General features: G+C 37.7%; 2 long non-coding RNA genes across 2 annotated transcripts; both read right to left on the reverse strand.

Moving 5' to 3' along the window:
- Window positions 1–3,603: 3,603 nt before the first annotated feature.
- Window positions 3,604–4,529, reverse strand: LOC118437369. The gene is made up of 3 exons (XR_004836056.1): window positions 4,333–4,529; window positions 4,098–4,257; window positions 3,604–4,018 (listed from the first exon to the last, which is right to left on the reverse strand). It is a non-coding gene; the product is annotated as an uncharacterized LOC118437369 (long non-coding RNA).
- Window positions 4,530–6,891: 2,362 nt separating this feature from the next.
- On the reverse strand, window positions 6,892–8,136 carry LOC118437517. The gene is made up of 3 exons (XR_004836146.1): window positions 7,991–8,136; window positions 7,197–7,314; window positions 6,892–7,102 (listed from the first exon to the last, which is right to left on the reverse strand). It is a non-coding gene; the product is annotated as an uncharacterized LOC118437517 (long non-coding RNA).
- Between the last annotated feature and the right edge of the window lie 6,494 nt (window positions 8,137–14,630).

Genomic DNA, 14,630 nt, shown 5'->3' on the forward strand with positions numbered 1-14,630 from the left:
AGTGTCAAGGTTCCCACTACTGGTTCAACCAGTTAGCAGCTAATTTTGCATATGTAAAAAGCATGAAAATTGGCAAATTGCATAAGCTTTCTAAAACCGAAAAGAGAATTTGATTATCTCCTTTCGTTAGAAAATGACAGCATAAAATGTAGAAGAGGTGGAAAAATCAGTTTGCCACTGGTGCGAAAAAGTGTTTTTCTCAAATCGGAAAAGGGCTCATGACCACATCATTCTTGAAGCCATGCCAAGGACAAAATTAGTCATACACTAGACATACCTATTTAAGGATCGTAAAAATTAAAAATCTAAAATTTTCCCGGGTCAACCTGTCTGGATGAAGACCATTATACTGACGAGAAACGTGAAAAAATCTTTTGGAGGCAACCCAAACATATCAGTGAGGGCTCCACCCAGACAACTAAAAATTTCAAAAACCTAACTTCGCAAGATCAAAGCCAATAAGATGGGCTTCAAAACGTGCAACATTAAAACCGCGCCAAAATACAACGAAGATGAAAAAGCTGGAGCTAACACAAATTTTCCAAACTTTTTTGAGAAAATGTTAAAATCGACTCCCAGAATTTTCTCGTCGTGGATGATGAAAACTACTGCACTGTTGACCTCGAAGTGTCAATCGTGTAAAGTTCTACTCATGTATAAGTAAAAATAGCGTTCATTCGAAATATAAATTCAAATCTAAGCAAAATTTCCAATGAAATACATAAAATGGCTGGAGACCGACTAAAATGCGAGTGTCTCAAATCCATTCGCTTCCACCAACGATATGGTATTTGAACTTCAGTTGAAAGCGTGTATCATCAAGAGATTGACCCCCTCTATCATAAACAACCATGTTTTATTTTGGCCGAACATGGCTGCGTGTCACAATAACAAATAGTGACAGGGTCTCTACGAGGAAAAAAAACTTGATTTTGTCGAGAAAAAATAAAACGCTCCAGAAGTACTTCAGTGTCGACCCATTGAAAGATTTTATCGATAAATGAAGAAATATTACTCTTATGAAAAAGGACACCAAGTTTTTTTAAAGCATTTGGGCGGGTTATGGAGATGACGGTCATAGAAGTTGGTAAAATGAGTGGAAAACCGCTGATGAGAGGTGTGCGACAAAGTCTTCTTTCCACCGGCATGGAAGATGTATTTTGACCATTGAATCACTGAAAAACCTCGGTATACTCATCATTAGTATAACACAAAAGTTTCATTACATTTGATTCACGCATTCGTTTCTGCTTGTCTAAAACATTCTGACACTTACAATATGCGGGCACGTCTTACATATGAACTTACATATCTACGGACAAAAATTGGCGCATGTATACATTCAATACCAGGAAATTTATGTAAATGAAATGAGTTTTCCCTGCCAAAGTAATTTACTTCTTACATGTCTAGCTAATTACTTCCACATCCTCAATTTTAGCGAAAGCGACAGCAGGATTAACACTAAATGTAAATCGTAAACGCAAAAAACTTGTATCAGCATTTATGCAAACTAATGACAAGGCATATTCATATGCATATTTTCGCATACATATGTAAATACCAAACCAGTGAACATCAACGTTCATGCATGTGCATTCTCAATTTTGGCATTTGGTGTAAGTGTTGCAGCAAGATTGTATTCCTTGCTTGCTGAAGACGAGTTTTACTAACAACTCTCAGATACATAAAATAAGACCACCACATAATTAATAATTGCAAACTTACTGAATATTTTACACATTTATGTACTGTAAGATAATGACATCGACGAAAACTAAGCTCTGGACTCGCTCAATAATTCTATACTTACTCATTTTTTCAAATTTGCCATTTATAAACCGTACGGATGCGTTATCTACAATAAATTTGTCATCTGTCCTCACCACGCCCACGCCATGTCGATATCACCTAGTCTTTAACGGTATTTCGACCTCGGAGTTATCAACTACCTGCAACGTTCCTTTCACACTGACCAAACGAAACTTTCCGGACGTTTTAATTCTTCCGAACACACAAAGGAATATCTTATCAGGACTGGATATCTTCAAAATTAGGGGCTGGCTTTGCGAAATCGTAATTCTCTTCGTCACCATAAATTCGTCACGTCATACAAAATCCCACGAAAAATCGTTAGGATATTGGATTGCTACTCAAAGTCAGTACTACATCAAGGTACACGAGACGAGGAATCAGGTTTATCCGGACTTTTTCTACTTTATCTTAATTCCAAGTAGCCCAAAAACATTGGAATCCCATATGAATTCCCCCCTGTACGAACAACCTGTCCAAAGTGAGCAGCCACTACCCGTCAAATTTGCAGGGTTACTATTTCACCCTGAAAATAGGGTGACATCCTGTTACCAAAAAAGTTTTATCCCAATTCTACACAATTTCGCTTGCACCACTTCAACAATTTCGAGCAAAGACACAATTTTATTAAGCTCTTTAAACTACCCGTCAAAATACGAGCTGCGATGGACTGACAATTCTCAAAAGCATCCAATCTCAGAAATCTTATTTTCCACGGCATTAAATAAGCTTAATGCAACGCGACATTTCATGCGTGGTACGGAGTGCTACCCGGTTCCGACGGAAGCCTGCTTCTACCCGGAGTATAGCTACGATACTAGAGTACCGATTAAAGAGTGGGATTATAAGAACCAAATTGTCCTCACGGGTTTTCCCGGATTTTCTTTTTTCTCTTGCTCCCACTTTTCGAATCGGGTTTCGTTTTCCATGTATCTCGATCCTTACGATTGTATAGTATGGATCGTCACACTTATCATGCTGCTCTTATCGACTTGTCTCCTTTCGTTAGGGTTTTACCTTTTGAACAATGAGCTCTACCCGCTAAAACTATTCTTGTACTTTTCCGGTCTCTTGATCGACGAGGTGAGCCACCTTCCGAAAAAATTGAGCACTGCGCTTCCCTTCCGATTCTTAAGTTTTCCCTGGTTCCTGATGGGCATGCTTCTAAGCACGTGCTACCTAACCCGATCTACAATTTTCGTTAAATCCACCCAAAAATAACTGAGTTGCAGAATTGCAACTGATGGCCGTTTTTCGAACGTGGGTTTCAACAACTAACACATCAAGAAAACCACGGTGGGTTTCACGTTATTTTAACGTGGAAAGTAACAATAAAATAACCGTGGCATTTGCAACAAATCCACAGTAATGTTTACTTCAAAACCACGGTGGCATTCATGGTAATTTATGCAAAATATTAACGGTAGTTTTTTCGCAGTTCATTGGAAATAAAATCGCAATTTATTAACAATTTATATTATATTATTTATACTAACAATTTATTAAAGGAACAACAATTAATTTTTCATCCAATGACATCAACCAACATTTTGCTTCAACTTGGCTTACATTTACTCTAAAACTCTTTGACATTTTTGAAACCTGATGTATGCCTAAAATAGAACTGGAACTGGGATATTTGTACAGGTCTTCAAGCTTTTTGAATTTCTTACATACTATGACTTCACTATCTTTAATGTATTCTGATACAACAACAATAAACCCTGATTTTAACTTATAACAATTATCATTACGGGTTAGTTTAAACGAGGTAAAAGTTGTACACACAGGTTGAGACAAGAGAACATTTTCTTTCTCAATTATCCTTATCACAATTATCTCAATTATCCTTATCCTTCTCCTTCCTGACTGCAGTCCGAGGTTACACGACTAATTAAACTGATATCGCTATCGCTAACATCACTTGATTCAGTCCCTGAGCTATAATTATTATTATTAATTATTATTATTATTAATTTTGACAAAACACTGTACTATTACTATGTTGTGTAGACGACGTTAGTTCTTCATGTAATTCTGCAATATTTTTACGTACTTTCTTTGAAACTATTCTTCTTATATTTCTTGCTGAAAATCCGGGTTGACACGCCATGACGATATTACACTTTTATAAAACGGAAGAAATCTTTTGCTGCTTTTTCAATTATGTTGTCCGTTGCAGCAGGATAATTTTTTCTCACACTTTCTATTTAATCAAAGAGTACATAATTACTTGTAGTAACTATTGTGTTACAATAAAATCAAATAAATATGAAATAACGAACCAATTACAACCGAGAAAATTCCCAAAGGTTTTAAAGTAATTTTTCCTCCCTTTCCAGTGTAATTTATTTGTCGAGCAAGTTCAGGGCTGACTAATTTTTTAAACGCCCTTTTCGTATTTTTCTCAACAGTATCGCCTCCTTTTATTCTTAGGTATTCAATCTGGAAGATCAGAATTATTCAAAATTGGTACAAAATTATGAAATTGAATAATTAATCAAAAAGTTCGAATCTGACCAATAAATCTCGATTTGCGTCGGCAAATTTCAGCCAATTTTCAGTCTGTTCAAGGTGTTCTCTCGTCTCCAGATGATGATGTGGAATAGATGAAAAATCAGCTTCAACTTCCCCGTCGTTCGATATTCGGATATTATGTAGGGTTGCTCTTATCTCTAGAATTTCTGCGTTTTGGCGCTCAAGAATTTTGATAATTCTTGTATTATAACCTGCGACAAAAATTACATTATTTTGGTATTAAATGATATAACATGATAAAAACTGTAAAAACTAAGCAAAGATTTGCCTTCAATTAATTTCTTTAAATCATTTATAACTGCTGAAGCTGGCATTGGCCAAAAGCACGCCAATGTCTTCTCCTTCCAAGTTGACTACTTCTGGTAGATTTATTGAAGGAATGTTGTCGTTAATTTGAGTTGATAGTTGTACTTCAGTGCTTCCTAAGAGGATTGAAGTGAATGGTTGAAAACTTATTTTTGTTAAGCATTTATTAATAAACAAGATATTTTACCTTCATCGTTCATGGGAGGAGGTAAAACTAGAATGGAATTCTCTTCCTCGTCCTCGCTGCTGCTTAATGACACGTTTGGGTGCGACAATTCTCGATTATGTTTCTGCTTTCGGCCTTCCAAATGATTCTCTGACGCACTCTCAAGATTGGAAGTGTCCTCCGCAATCTTAACCTTCTCACAAGCTACTTTCCAAGTATCTGCAATTGAGATTATTTTTATTTAAATTATATAATCAATTACATTACTTTAATAATTGAACTAAATCGATGATATTCACCATATTTTCCAAGGATTTTCTGATACGTCTGTCTCCTCCAGGATGGGAGGGGATATAAATTTCCCTTTTTACTGAAACTTTTCAGTTTAGAAGCTGGTGGCCACAACACGAACTTTTCCTCCTCTTCCAGCCAAATCGTGGGAGCTATTTCTACAAATTTTTCGCCGTTACAGTCAATCTGTATAATACAAAATTTATTGACTGGGAGGGATGACATTTTGGAAATAAAATTAATTGAACTGACTTTGTGAGAGAGAAAGATGGAGTGGAGGCAAAAACTTTGGATTCCGCGCATTCTCTTTGTTAACATTCCAGGTTAAATCTGCGTTGTTTTTTCGTGCCATGTTTTGGTGAATACCACGGTTGTTATTTGGTTGAAATCCACGCAACTTTTCTCGTTGAAATTTTCATGAAAAGTTGCGTGAATTTTACTGTTATTTTTATGTAGCAGAATGGTTTGAAGAGTTAACAGTAATTTTTCATACTGTGGAATCACGTTAAAATAACAAATATTTTGCCACCGTTATTTGTTTCAAGTTGCTACCATTTTGCTACCACTTTGCAACAAAAATTGTAGATCGGGAAGTATCTTCATCACTAATTTAAACTCACCTCTCCCCGGGGAACGGGGTGGCACATATGAAAAAATTTCTTGTTCCGAAAAACTTCAAACAACCCTAGATTTCGGTATGGTCAAGGCCAGATGGGGTGCAACGACAGAAAACCGCGACAAAGACGTGAGTTTTGCAATTCCCTCCACTGTGAAGAACTTTAGCGGGTATTGCTACACAATTTTGTCTCCATTCATCCCAGAGTGGGGATTAACTGATCCTCTTCGAAATTACAAGTTTGCAGAATTCTTTTATTTCAGTATTTACCTTAGTTACAATCATTTAGTATATCCATCACATTTACTACGATTACTGTATTTCATGCTGAATCCAAGGATTCGCTGGTATCCGGAGAAATTAACGCATCTAGACAATAATGTAGCCTCGAATGACGTAAACTGGCTTATTGAGGAGGAAATTTTACAGTGTGACAGGTCGGCGTATAGCGGAGTATCTAGTGAGGTCGACACCTACTTTGAGTATCTTAAGAGGAATTATCCCGTTAAAAAATGGTATCGTGGAGAGAAAATAATTTTTGACCGGCCGGTCGGCTTTATCCTTGTGATTTGGCGGGAATCGCGGATGCTGCAATATTTTAAACAGTTTATGAGTTCAGGGATTTACAAGCAGGTGTCTCGTCAGGTGAGCTTGAACGCGACAATATTACGAGAAAGGGAGCTTAAAGGAGGGCAAAATGGGAAATTTCGGTATGAAACGACCTCATTTCAGGTGGTCAGGCTAGGCGGGAGTATTCAAACGATTTTCATTTTACTCGTCACGTGTCTGGCGGCGTGTGTCTGCCTGGCAGTTATCGAATGCAATAAGGTTTCATTGATTTGGGAACGATTTATTAAAACCGAGCAGTTCAGGCGTCACAAAGAAATACCGCGTAGAATTAATGTACGTCCGAATAATTGAGCCATCTAGCAATTAACATACCTCAAAATCTATATCATGCGAAGATATATAAAGGCCCGACTTGTGATGAAACACTCAAGACCACGGACTTTTGAGTGAAAACAATTTTTTACCAGGGATGCATACAAAGGAACGTTATTTATTTTCAAGCAAAATATTTACATCACTTCATCGGGACAAAAACGGTAAAAAGTTAATTCCTAGGTAAAATTGAATTCACGCCAAATCGCGTGACCATGTCGAAAATACAATGCTTGCTCAATTCATAATAAAAAACGAAGTACGAATTACCCAGAAAATTAGTACTTGCTAATATGTACATTTCATTACAAACACACTTGATACATTACTACTCGTTACCATATTTCCCCCGGAATCATCCTGAATTTGGACGACGACATCTTATTCGATGCAATGAAATCCATTATAATATTCGTAGATTCTGGATTTAACTAGAAACAAAACCCGTGAACAAGTTAATTAAGCACATATATTTACGTACGGAGCCAATAATTAATCAATTAATTAACTTTTAATCATACTCACGTTAAGCCCGCCAACAGTTGCTTAAACAGAACTATCTCATCTTCGGTAAAATTTCGTGTTAAGTGTCTCCCGTTATCCCAACGAAAACGGAGCGTCACAATTTCTAACGTTGCTAGCCCTGAAATTTAAATTTAAAGTTGAAATATGAAAATAAAAGAAATTTGCATATATTATGTAATTCAAAAGTGGTAATGAGAAATGCATACATAAATTTTTGTATATTTATAAACATTACGCCCCACCAACGCAAGAAATATCGTTAGCCACGTGGCGTAGCGGTCCACCCTTGTGTATGTAATTAAGGGGCCGTAAAAATATTATCTAAAGCGAACGGGGGAGGATGAGTTTAAGCCTCCAACGATATCGTGGTTCGTGCCTATGACATATGTTAAACCGAAGAAGGGGACTAGAAAATCGCGATTTTTGCGTTACATAATATATGAACGGCGCCTATTTGCAGTATTTTTTATACATACTGATCTACGGGGCTTTTCTTTTACACCCCGCCTGCAATGCCTGCAGCTACGTCATAGTCCTATTCAGACATGACATGTTGTGTTTTCATTCGAGGAATTTTGTCTTAAAATGATTCCAAATTGATTTGCATATATTATTATGAATTTTAGTGTGCAAATTCTTGGTACTTGTAAAAAAGTTCGTTCCACCGTGATGGATGCTGAATAATGATACATATGTCTGTACGACCATCATGTGACTTCAAGCATTGCAGGCGGGGTGTAAAAGAAAAGCCCCGTAGATCAGTATCTGACTAAGCTTTACAAATTCGCACTCACGTTTAAACAATTCCCTGCCTTGTAAAAGCCCCTCGATAAATTCCACCATTTCTGCCGGATATTCCCACATGGTTATCTTCAAATGTTTTAACGCAGCCCAACCCCGACACGACTTCAGCACGACGCTCACCTCCAATTTCTTCACTTCACTCTCCTCTCTCGCCAAAAAGCGAACCATCTCGAACCTCTCCACGTTCGGAAACGCGGTCGCCACTCCGTCCAAAAGTTTGTGATCATGCAGCTCCATAATCTTCAAGTTCCTTACGCTTGGCAAAATCTTCTTCGCTTTACGAATTCCTTGCAAAACTTCATCCACACTTCTCACCTGTTTTCTTTCTCTTCTTCCAATCACCAACGTTTCCAGAGCAGGCATCATTTCAATATTATGCAAAACATCGGCACCTCGAAACATTTCGACACTACGGTTCGAAAACTTTCGTAACTTTGGCATCCTGCTGGGTAATCTGATTTGAGACGGGTTTAAGAACTCGTAGTGCTCGGAGGGTGGGAGCCGATGAGTCTTTTCAAAGCCAAAAGATAGGCTGACCAATTGTCCCCCGACTTGATGCATCATTTTCGATAGCTTGGAAATGCTGTTTCTGTCCGTCATTTGACTTAGTGCGACATCATTAAGAGGGATGGTTAAGGATTCGAGACACTTGGAATTTGCAAAATCTGGGTAGAATCCCCACGGAATGGTGAGCACTTTTAAATTTGGCGAGGCGTTGACAACCAATTGAATGAATTTGGCGAGAACTTTGTGAAACTGGATTTGTGGTTCGTAATTCCAACAAATGAAGGTGAACAAGGTCATATTTGGTTTTACTGACAGAATTTGGTCCCCTCCAGGTGGAAAAAGGTCTACATCTTGTGCTTCAGAAAAGAAAGCTTCAATCCGCAATTGTTTCAAATTTGGGCAGCAATTTTTCAAAACTTGACACAGAGATGTTAGGAGATCTTCCTCGTCAATGCAGAGGTCCAAGATTTCTACCCGATCACTAAATTTATCGCAAAGGTCGATCATACGATAGTTAAACGAAGGGGACAAGAGGGCGCAATTGTGGGCGCTGATGTGTTTCGCGAGTCGGGCATCTAATGTGAAACAAACTCCGAAAAATGGGACGGTTTCGTCATCATCACCATCTTCGTCGTCTTTATGGTGCAGGTTTAAAGCAAGTCTTGAGTTTGGAAGGGACAGGACCATTTCGTTCCAAAAGCGACAAACCAGTCGACAGCTTTTCAACGGGGTAGTGGCGTGTTTTAATATTTCTGTTAAAATCTGCAATTTTTTTTTGAAGTATTGAAATTTCCAAAATTATAATTTTGAAATTGGGATTAAGATTACGATTAATTCGCTTACGACGGGATTATTTAGCGCCTTGTCCTCCGCACTTCTCGCCCATGGAGGTGGACACTCCATTTCGCCACCGAGATGAATTGATGTCCAACGGAAATTCTGAAAATGCCGAGGGAATATTTCTATTTCAGAATTAACAAGTTCATCAAGTCGTTTTAATTTAGCAAGGCCCGATGGGTAGTATCTTAGGAGGGGAGCTTGCGAGGTTGATAATAACAGATCCTGATGCCCTTTGGATATGTGGTAGGGTCCCATGAGTGTACTAAAACCCTGAAGTGGTTTGACTCCATGGCCACATTTGCGCCCGCCACACCCACTCAAAAATGTCCAAAAAACGCTTTCACCCCAGTTTTCACTCACTCAAATCCACGTCAAAAATCCAATTTTACTCGGATTTTGAAATTTCTTTCATCATTACACTCCCAGATAGTTGCTTTCTTCAATCCAATATCAAACCCAATTTTTCGAAATTTTTAGTATTTTTAAAATTTGAAATTCTGAATGAGGATTGTTGTAGTAATCAACAACTCAAATTACGCCTGCGAAATAATCATCAGCAAAATTGAGTTTGATATGGGATTGAAGAAAGCAACTATCTGGGAGCGTAATGGTGAAAGAAATTTCAAAATCCGAGTAAAATTGGATTTCTGGCGTGGATTTGAGTGAGTGAAAACTGGAGTGAAAGCGTTTTTTGGGCATTTTTGAGTGGGTGTGGCGGGCGCAAATGTGGCCATGGAGTCAAACCACTTCAGGGTTATAGTACACTCATGGGACCCTACCACATATCCAAAGGGCATCAGGATCTGTTATTATCAACCTCGCAAGCTCCCCTCCTTTAGCATTGGTAAATACAAAATGCATAAAAGATAGTATTAGTGAGGGCTCTAGCGACGAGTAATTAACCACCACGATATAAAAGATACAGAAAGAGATGTTCCACGTCACTCACAGATGGAGTAGGAGTTAACTCTGCGAGTTTGCCATTTAGTTTAACATTGAGGGCCTCTGGCGACCTCTCGTATGTGACGTGGAGAGTCATCCCCCTTACTTGCTTAACAAAGAGCAGAGTGTTTCTTCTAATTCTTTATATTCTATGGCAAGGCCTTTTTAATTATTAAAATATGCAACAAATTCTCCGTAAAGGGCGTACCATTGCTTTGAAATTGATCAATATTCCCGTTATTTATACAATTAATTTTAATTTTAATGAATGGAAACAAATGTGTAATTTACACAGTGTAAAGAATAAAGAAATGCACTTTTGCTATTGTCGTGAACAACTGCTGACTAAATTAAGTCGTTTCCATTTCCCGGGAAGGGGCAAGTGGTCCGGCATAAAGTATGTCGTCAATTTTTGGTGAAATGCGACTTAAGACCCTCTTGGATGACGCGTTGGCGCGTAATCTCACTTTACCCCTATCCAATGTATTTAAATGCAAAAGTCTAAAATCGAATCAACTTAATAAGTTTTGAGACAAATTCAACGTTTGATACTTTAATGTAAATCTAATTTTTGGTACTACAAACAAGTCGTTTTGAAAAAAATTATTAAATTCGTTTTCGCAGAAATTTATTGTGAAAAGATGGCAAATAAATTTATTAATTTTTTTTCAAAACGACTTGTTTGTAGTACCAAAAATTAGCTTTACATTAAAGTATCAAATGTTGAGTTTATCTAAAAACTCATGAAGTTGATTCGATTTTAAACTTTGCGTTTAAAGACATTGAATAAGGGCAAGGTGAGAAAAAAACTCAATGACGGTGTAACAAGAACCTTAAGCATATCGATCCAATGTCCATTGTAAAGTCGTTCGAAATCGGTCACCCGATTGCGTAGGATGTACATTTAATTTACATATATGGGTATAGAGGATCCTCTATTTATAATTTATAGAGGTATCCCATCCAATTCTACCGTGTTGTAGCATTTATTCTGGTCGAAGCAAATTTCCTCCAGTGTCGGTACCGTTTTTATTACAAGAGCGTTGATACCGCAAACTGAGCAGGATTTAGTCTGTTTGCGTTTATCTGACGGAAACATTGTTACCCTTCGGTGATGAGCTTTTGTTAAAATACATACAAATTTGATACATACAAATTGAAAAAATTTTCCAGTTGCGTCTCCTGGTAAAGTTGTTGGTTAGATCGGGGACCCCGATTCGGGGTTCTGGCGTTATGGCTCGGCGGATATCATGGAACTTGAATATGTATTTAAATACTGGGCGAGAATACAATTTTATTTTGATATTTTCACCTGTATCCGCCGAATTCTGCATTGAAATGAAATGAATTTGAAAGCAAAAGAATGAAATCCTTCAATCAACAATCAAGACCACTGACTTTTGGACATGCATATTTACAAGAGAACCTTGATTATTTATTCATGCAAAATATTTACATCATGCACAATTTTAATCCGCGCAAAAAGTAGGCAGGTTAATTTCCAGGCAGAATTGACATTATAATTTATTCTACCGGTACGATTTCCCACATGATGTGGCTCCCATTACGTGACCATTCTTTCGAAAATGCAATGTTTTCTCAATTCATTAAACGAGGTATGAATTACCTAATAAAGTAAGACTTATTGGAACATTTCATTAAAAAGAGGTATTTACAACTTGTACCGTACAAGATTACTAATCTTTACTAGTGCGATAAAAAAACACTTGATACATTACTACCATATTCCCCCTCAATCAACTTAAATTTGGAGGAAGACATCTTATTCGATGAAATGAAGTCCAGTATAATATTCGTAGATTCCGTGCTTAACTAGAAACAAAATAAATTCGTAAAAAATCCTTAATCCAATAAGCCTACGTATATACAAAGTCAATACTAAATTAATCCTGTTATTAACTTTTAAGGGGACGTTCGTAAACTTCATAACGCAATTGTTTGGTTTTTTGGACACCCACCTACCCCCTTTAACATGTGTCACTTAGGCACGATATCATTGGGCTCTGACCACCCACCCACCCCCTTTGCGTTACGAAGTTTACGAACGTCCCCTAATCATGCTCACATCCAGACCGCCAATCGTGACTAACAATGCAAGTCTTTTACGTGTACAACTCAGATCTGGTTGGGACCAATTTTATTTTGTTCACCACAAAAAATAAGGATACCCGTATTTTTTGATTTTTCATAATGCGCTAATTTGAGCGCGGAGCGCGAATTTTAAAACATTTTTCAGCCAAAACCTCGGTTTTTAAAAATTCTGTAAATTTTCGAATTTCAGTCCGAATCCAAAAATTCGAAACCATGTCTCTTCAGAATGACTAACCTGACTTATGAAAAACCCAATTGTCTCAAAATTTGATTTTCAAAATTTTTTGCCAGTTTTTGAAATTCATTAAAATTATAAACTCCTTCAAATTTTTAATTTTTCAAAAAATAATGCGTTTGGATTTTTCATAAGTCAAGTAAGTCATTGTGAAGATACATGTTCTCGAATTTTTGGATTTGGGCTGAAATTCGAAAATTTACAGAATTTTTAAAAACCGAGGTTTTGGCTGAAAAATGTTTTAAAATTCGCGCTCCGCGCTCAAATTAGCGCATTATGAAAAATGAAAAAATACGGGTATCCTTATTTTTTGTGGTGAACAAAATAAAATTGGTCCCAACCAGATCTGAGTTGTACACGTAAAAGACTTGCATTGTAAGTCGATCTTATCCAGCACGAGAAGTAGTTGCTTGAACAGAACCATCTCGTCCTCGGTCAAATTCCGTGCCAACTGTCTCCTAGTTGCCATACAGTGACGACGCGTCACAATTTCCATCGTTTTTAGCTCTGAAATTAAAGTTGAAAGTTGAAGTATGAAATTAAAAGATGTTTGCACATCTGTATTATACTAATTTAAAGTGATGATGAAATGTATGCATCAATTTATACATAAATATAGTAATTATAAATAATGCAAGCAATAAACGCCGCAAAGAGGCACATCCTGAACCACTTCAAGTGGTCCACTTGGCCGTTCATAACTTACGTAACACGAGGGGGGTCTACGTCTACGATGCTTAAGATATCCTGCCTATATGTTACATACCTATTAAAGAGCGGAGGGGGGTCTAAGAAATTGTGATTTTTACGTTACATAATTTATGAACGGCGCCTACTTTCAGCAAGTTGTTCATACATACCTGACCAAGTTTTAAGAAATTTGCACTCACGTTTAAACAATTCTCTGCCTGGTAAAAGCCCCTCGATAAATTCCACCATTTGTACCGGAAACTCCGCCAGCGTCACCTTCAAATGTCTCAATCCTCTCCAACCCTGACACGCCTTAAGCACGACGTCAACCTCCAATTTCTTCACTTCGCCCCTCTCCTCCCTCGCCAACAGGCGAACAACTTCTAACATCTCCACGTTCGGAAACGAAGTCCCTACTCCATCCAAAAGTTTAGGATCGTACAGCTCGATAAGCTCCAACTTCCTTACAGTTGGAAAAATCTTTTTCTTCTTTAAAACACCTCGCAAAATGTCATCCACCCCTCTCAACTCTTTTCTTTCTCTTCCAAGCACCAAAGTTTCCAGAAAGGGCATCATTTCTATATTTTGCAAGAACTCGGCACACCGAAACATTTCGACGATATGGTTGGAAAACTTTCGAAGTTTCGGCATCCTTTTCGAAAAGGGTAATCCGATTTGAGAAGAGTTTTCGAAATCGTACTTTTCACACAGTGATAACAGACATGTATTTTCATCGCCAAAACACAAGCTGACCAAGCGGTCCTCGACCGTGAGAACCATTCTCGATAGTTTTGCAGCGTTATTTTTGCTCGCAAATTGACTTGGGGAGACATCATTCAGGTCGATGGTTAAGGACACGAGACATTTGGAATTTGCCAAATCTGGAAAGAATCCCCACGGAATGGTGAGCTCTTTTAACTTTGGCGAAGCCTTGACCACTAATTTGACCAGATTAGTGAGAGCCGCGAGTAGGTGGATTTTCGGTACCAAACTATAGCCAGTGAGGGTGAACACGGTTAAATTTGTTTTTTTGAGAAGAATTGGCTCCTCTCCTCAGGTGGAAAAAGATCCACACACTCTAAATAAAAATGAGCAAAATTTACCCAAGGTTGGGTAAAAAAGAGGATGACACAACTAAAAGGTAAAATTTACCCAACATTGGGTAAATTTTACACAACTTTGGATAAATTTTGCACAACGTTGGACAAATTTTACTCTCTAGTTGTGTCATCCTCTTTTTTACCCAACCTTGGGTAAATTTTACTCATTTTTATTTAGAGTGCATGTTTTGCTTCCCGTAAGTA

Source organism: Folsomia candida, unplaced genomic scaffold (assembly GCF_002217175.1).
Source record: "Folsomia candida strain VU population unplaced genomic scaffold, ASM221717v1 Fcan01_Sc013, whole genome shotgun sequence".
In the NCBI taxonomy this organism is placed as follows: domain Eukaryota; kingdom Metazoa; phylum Arthropoda; class Collembola; order Entomobryomorpha; family Isotomidae; genus Folsomia; species Folsomia candida.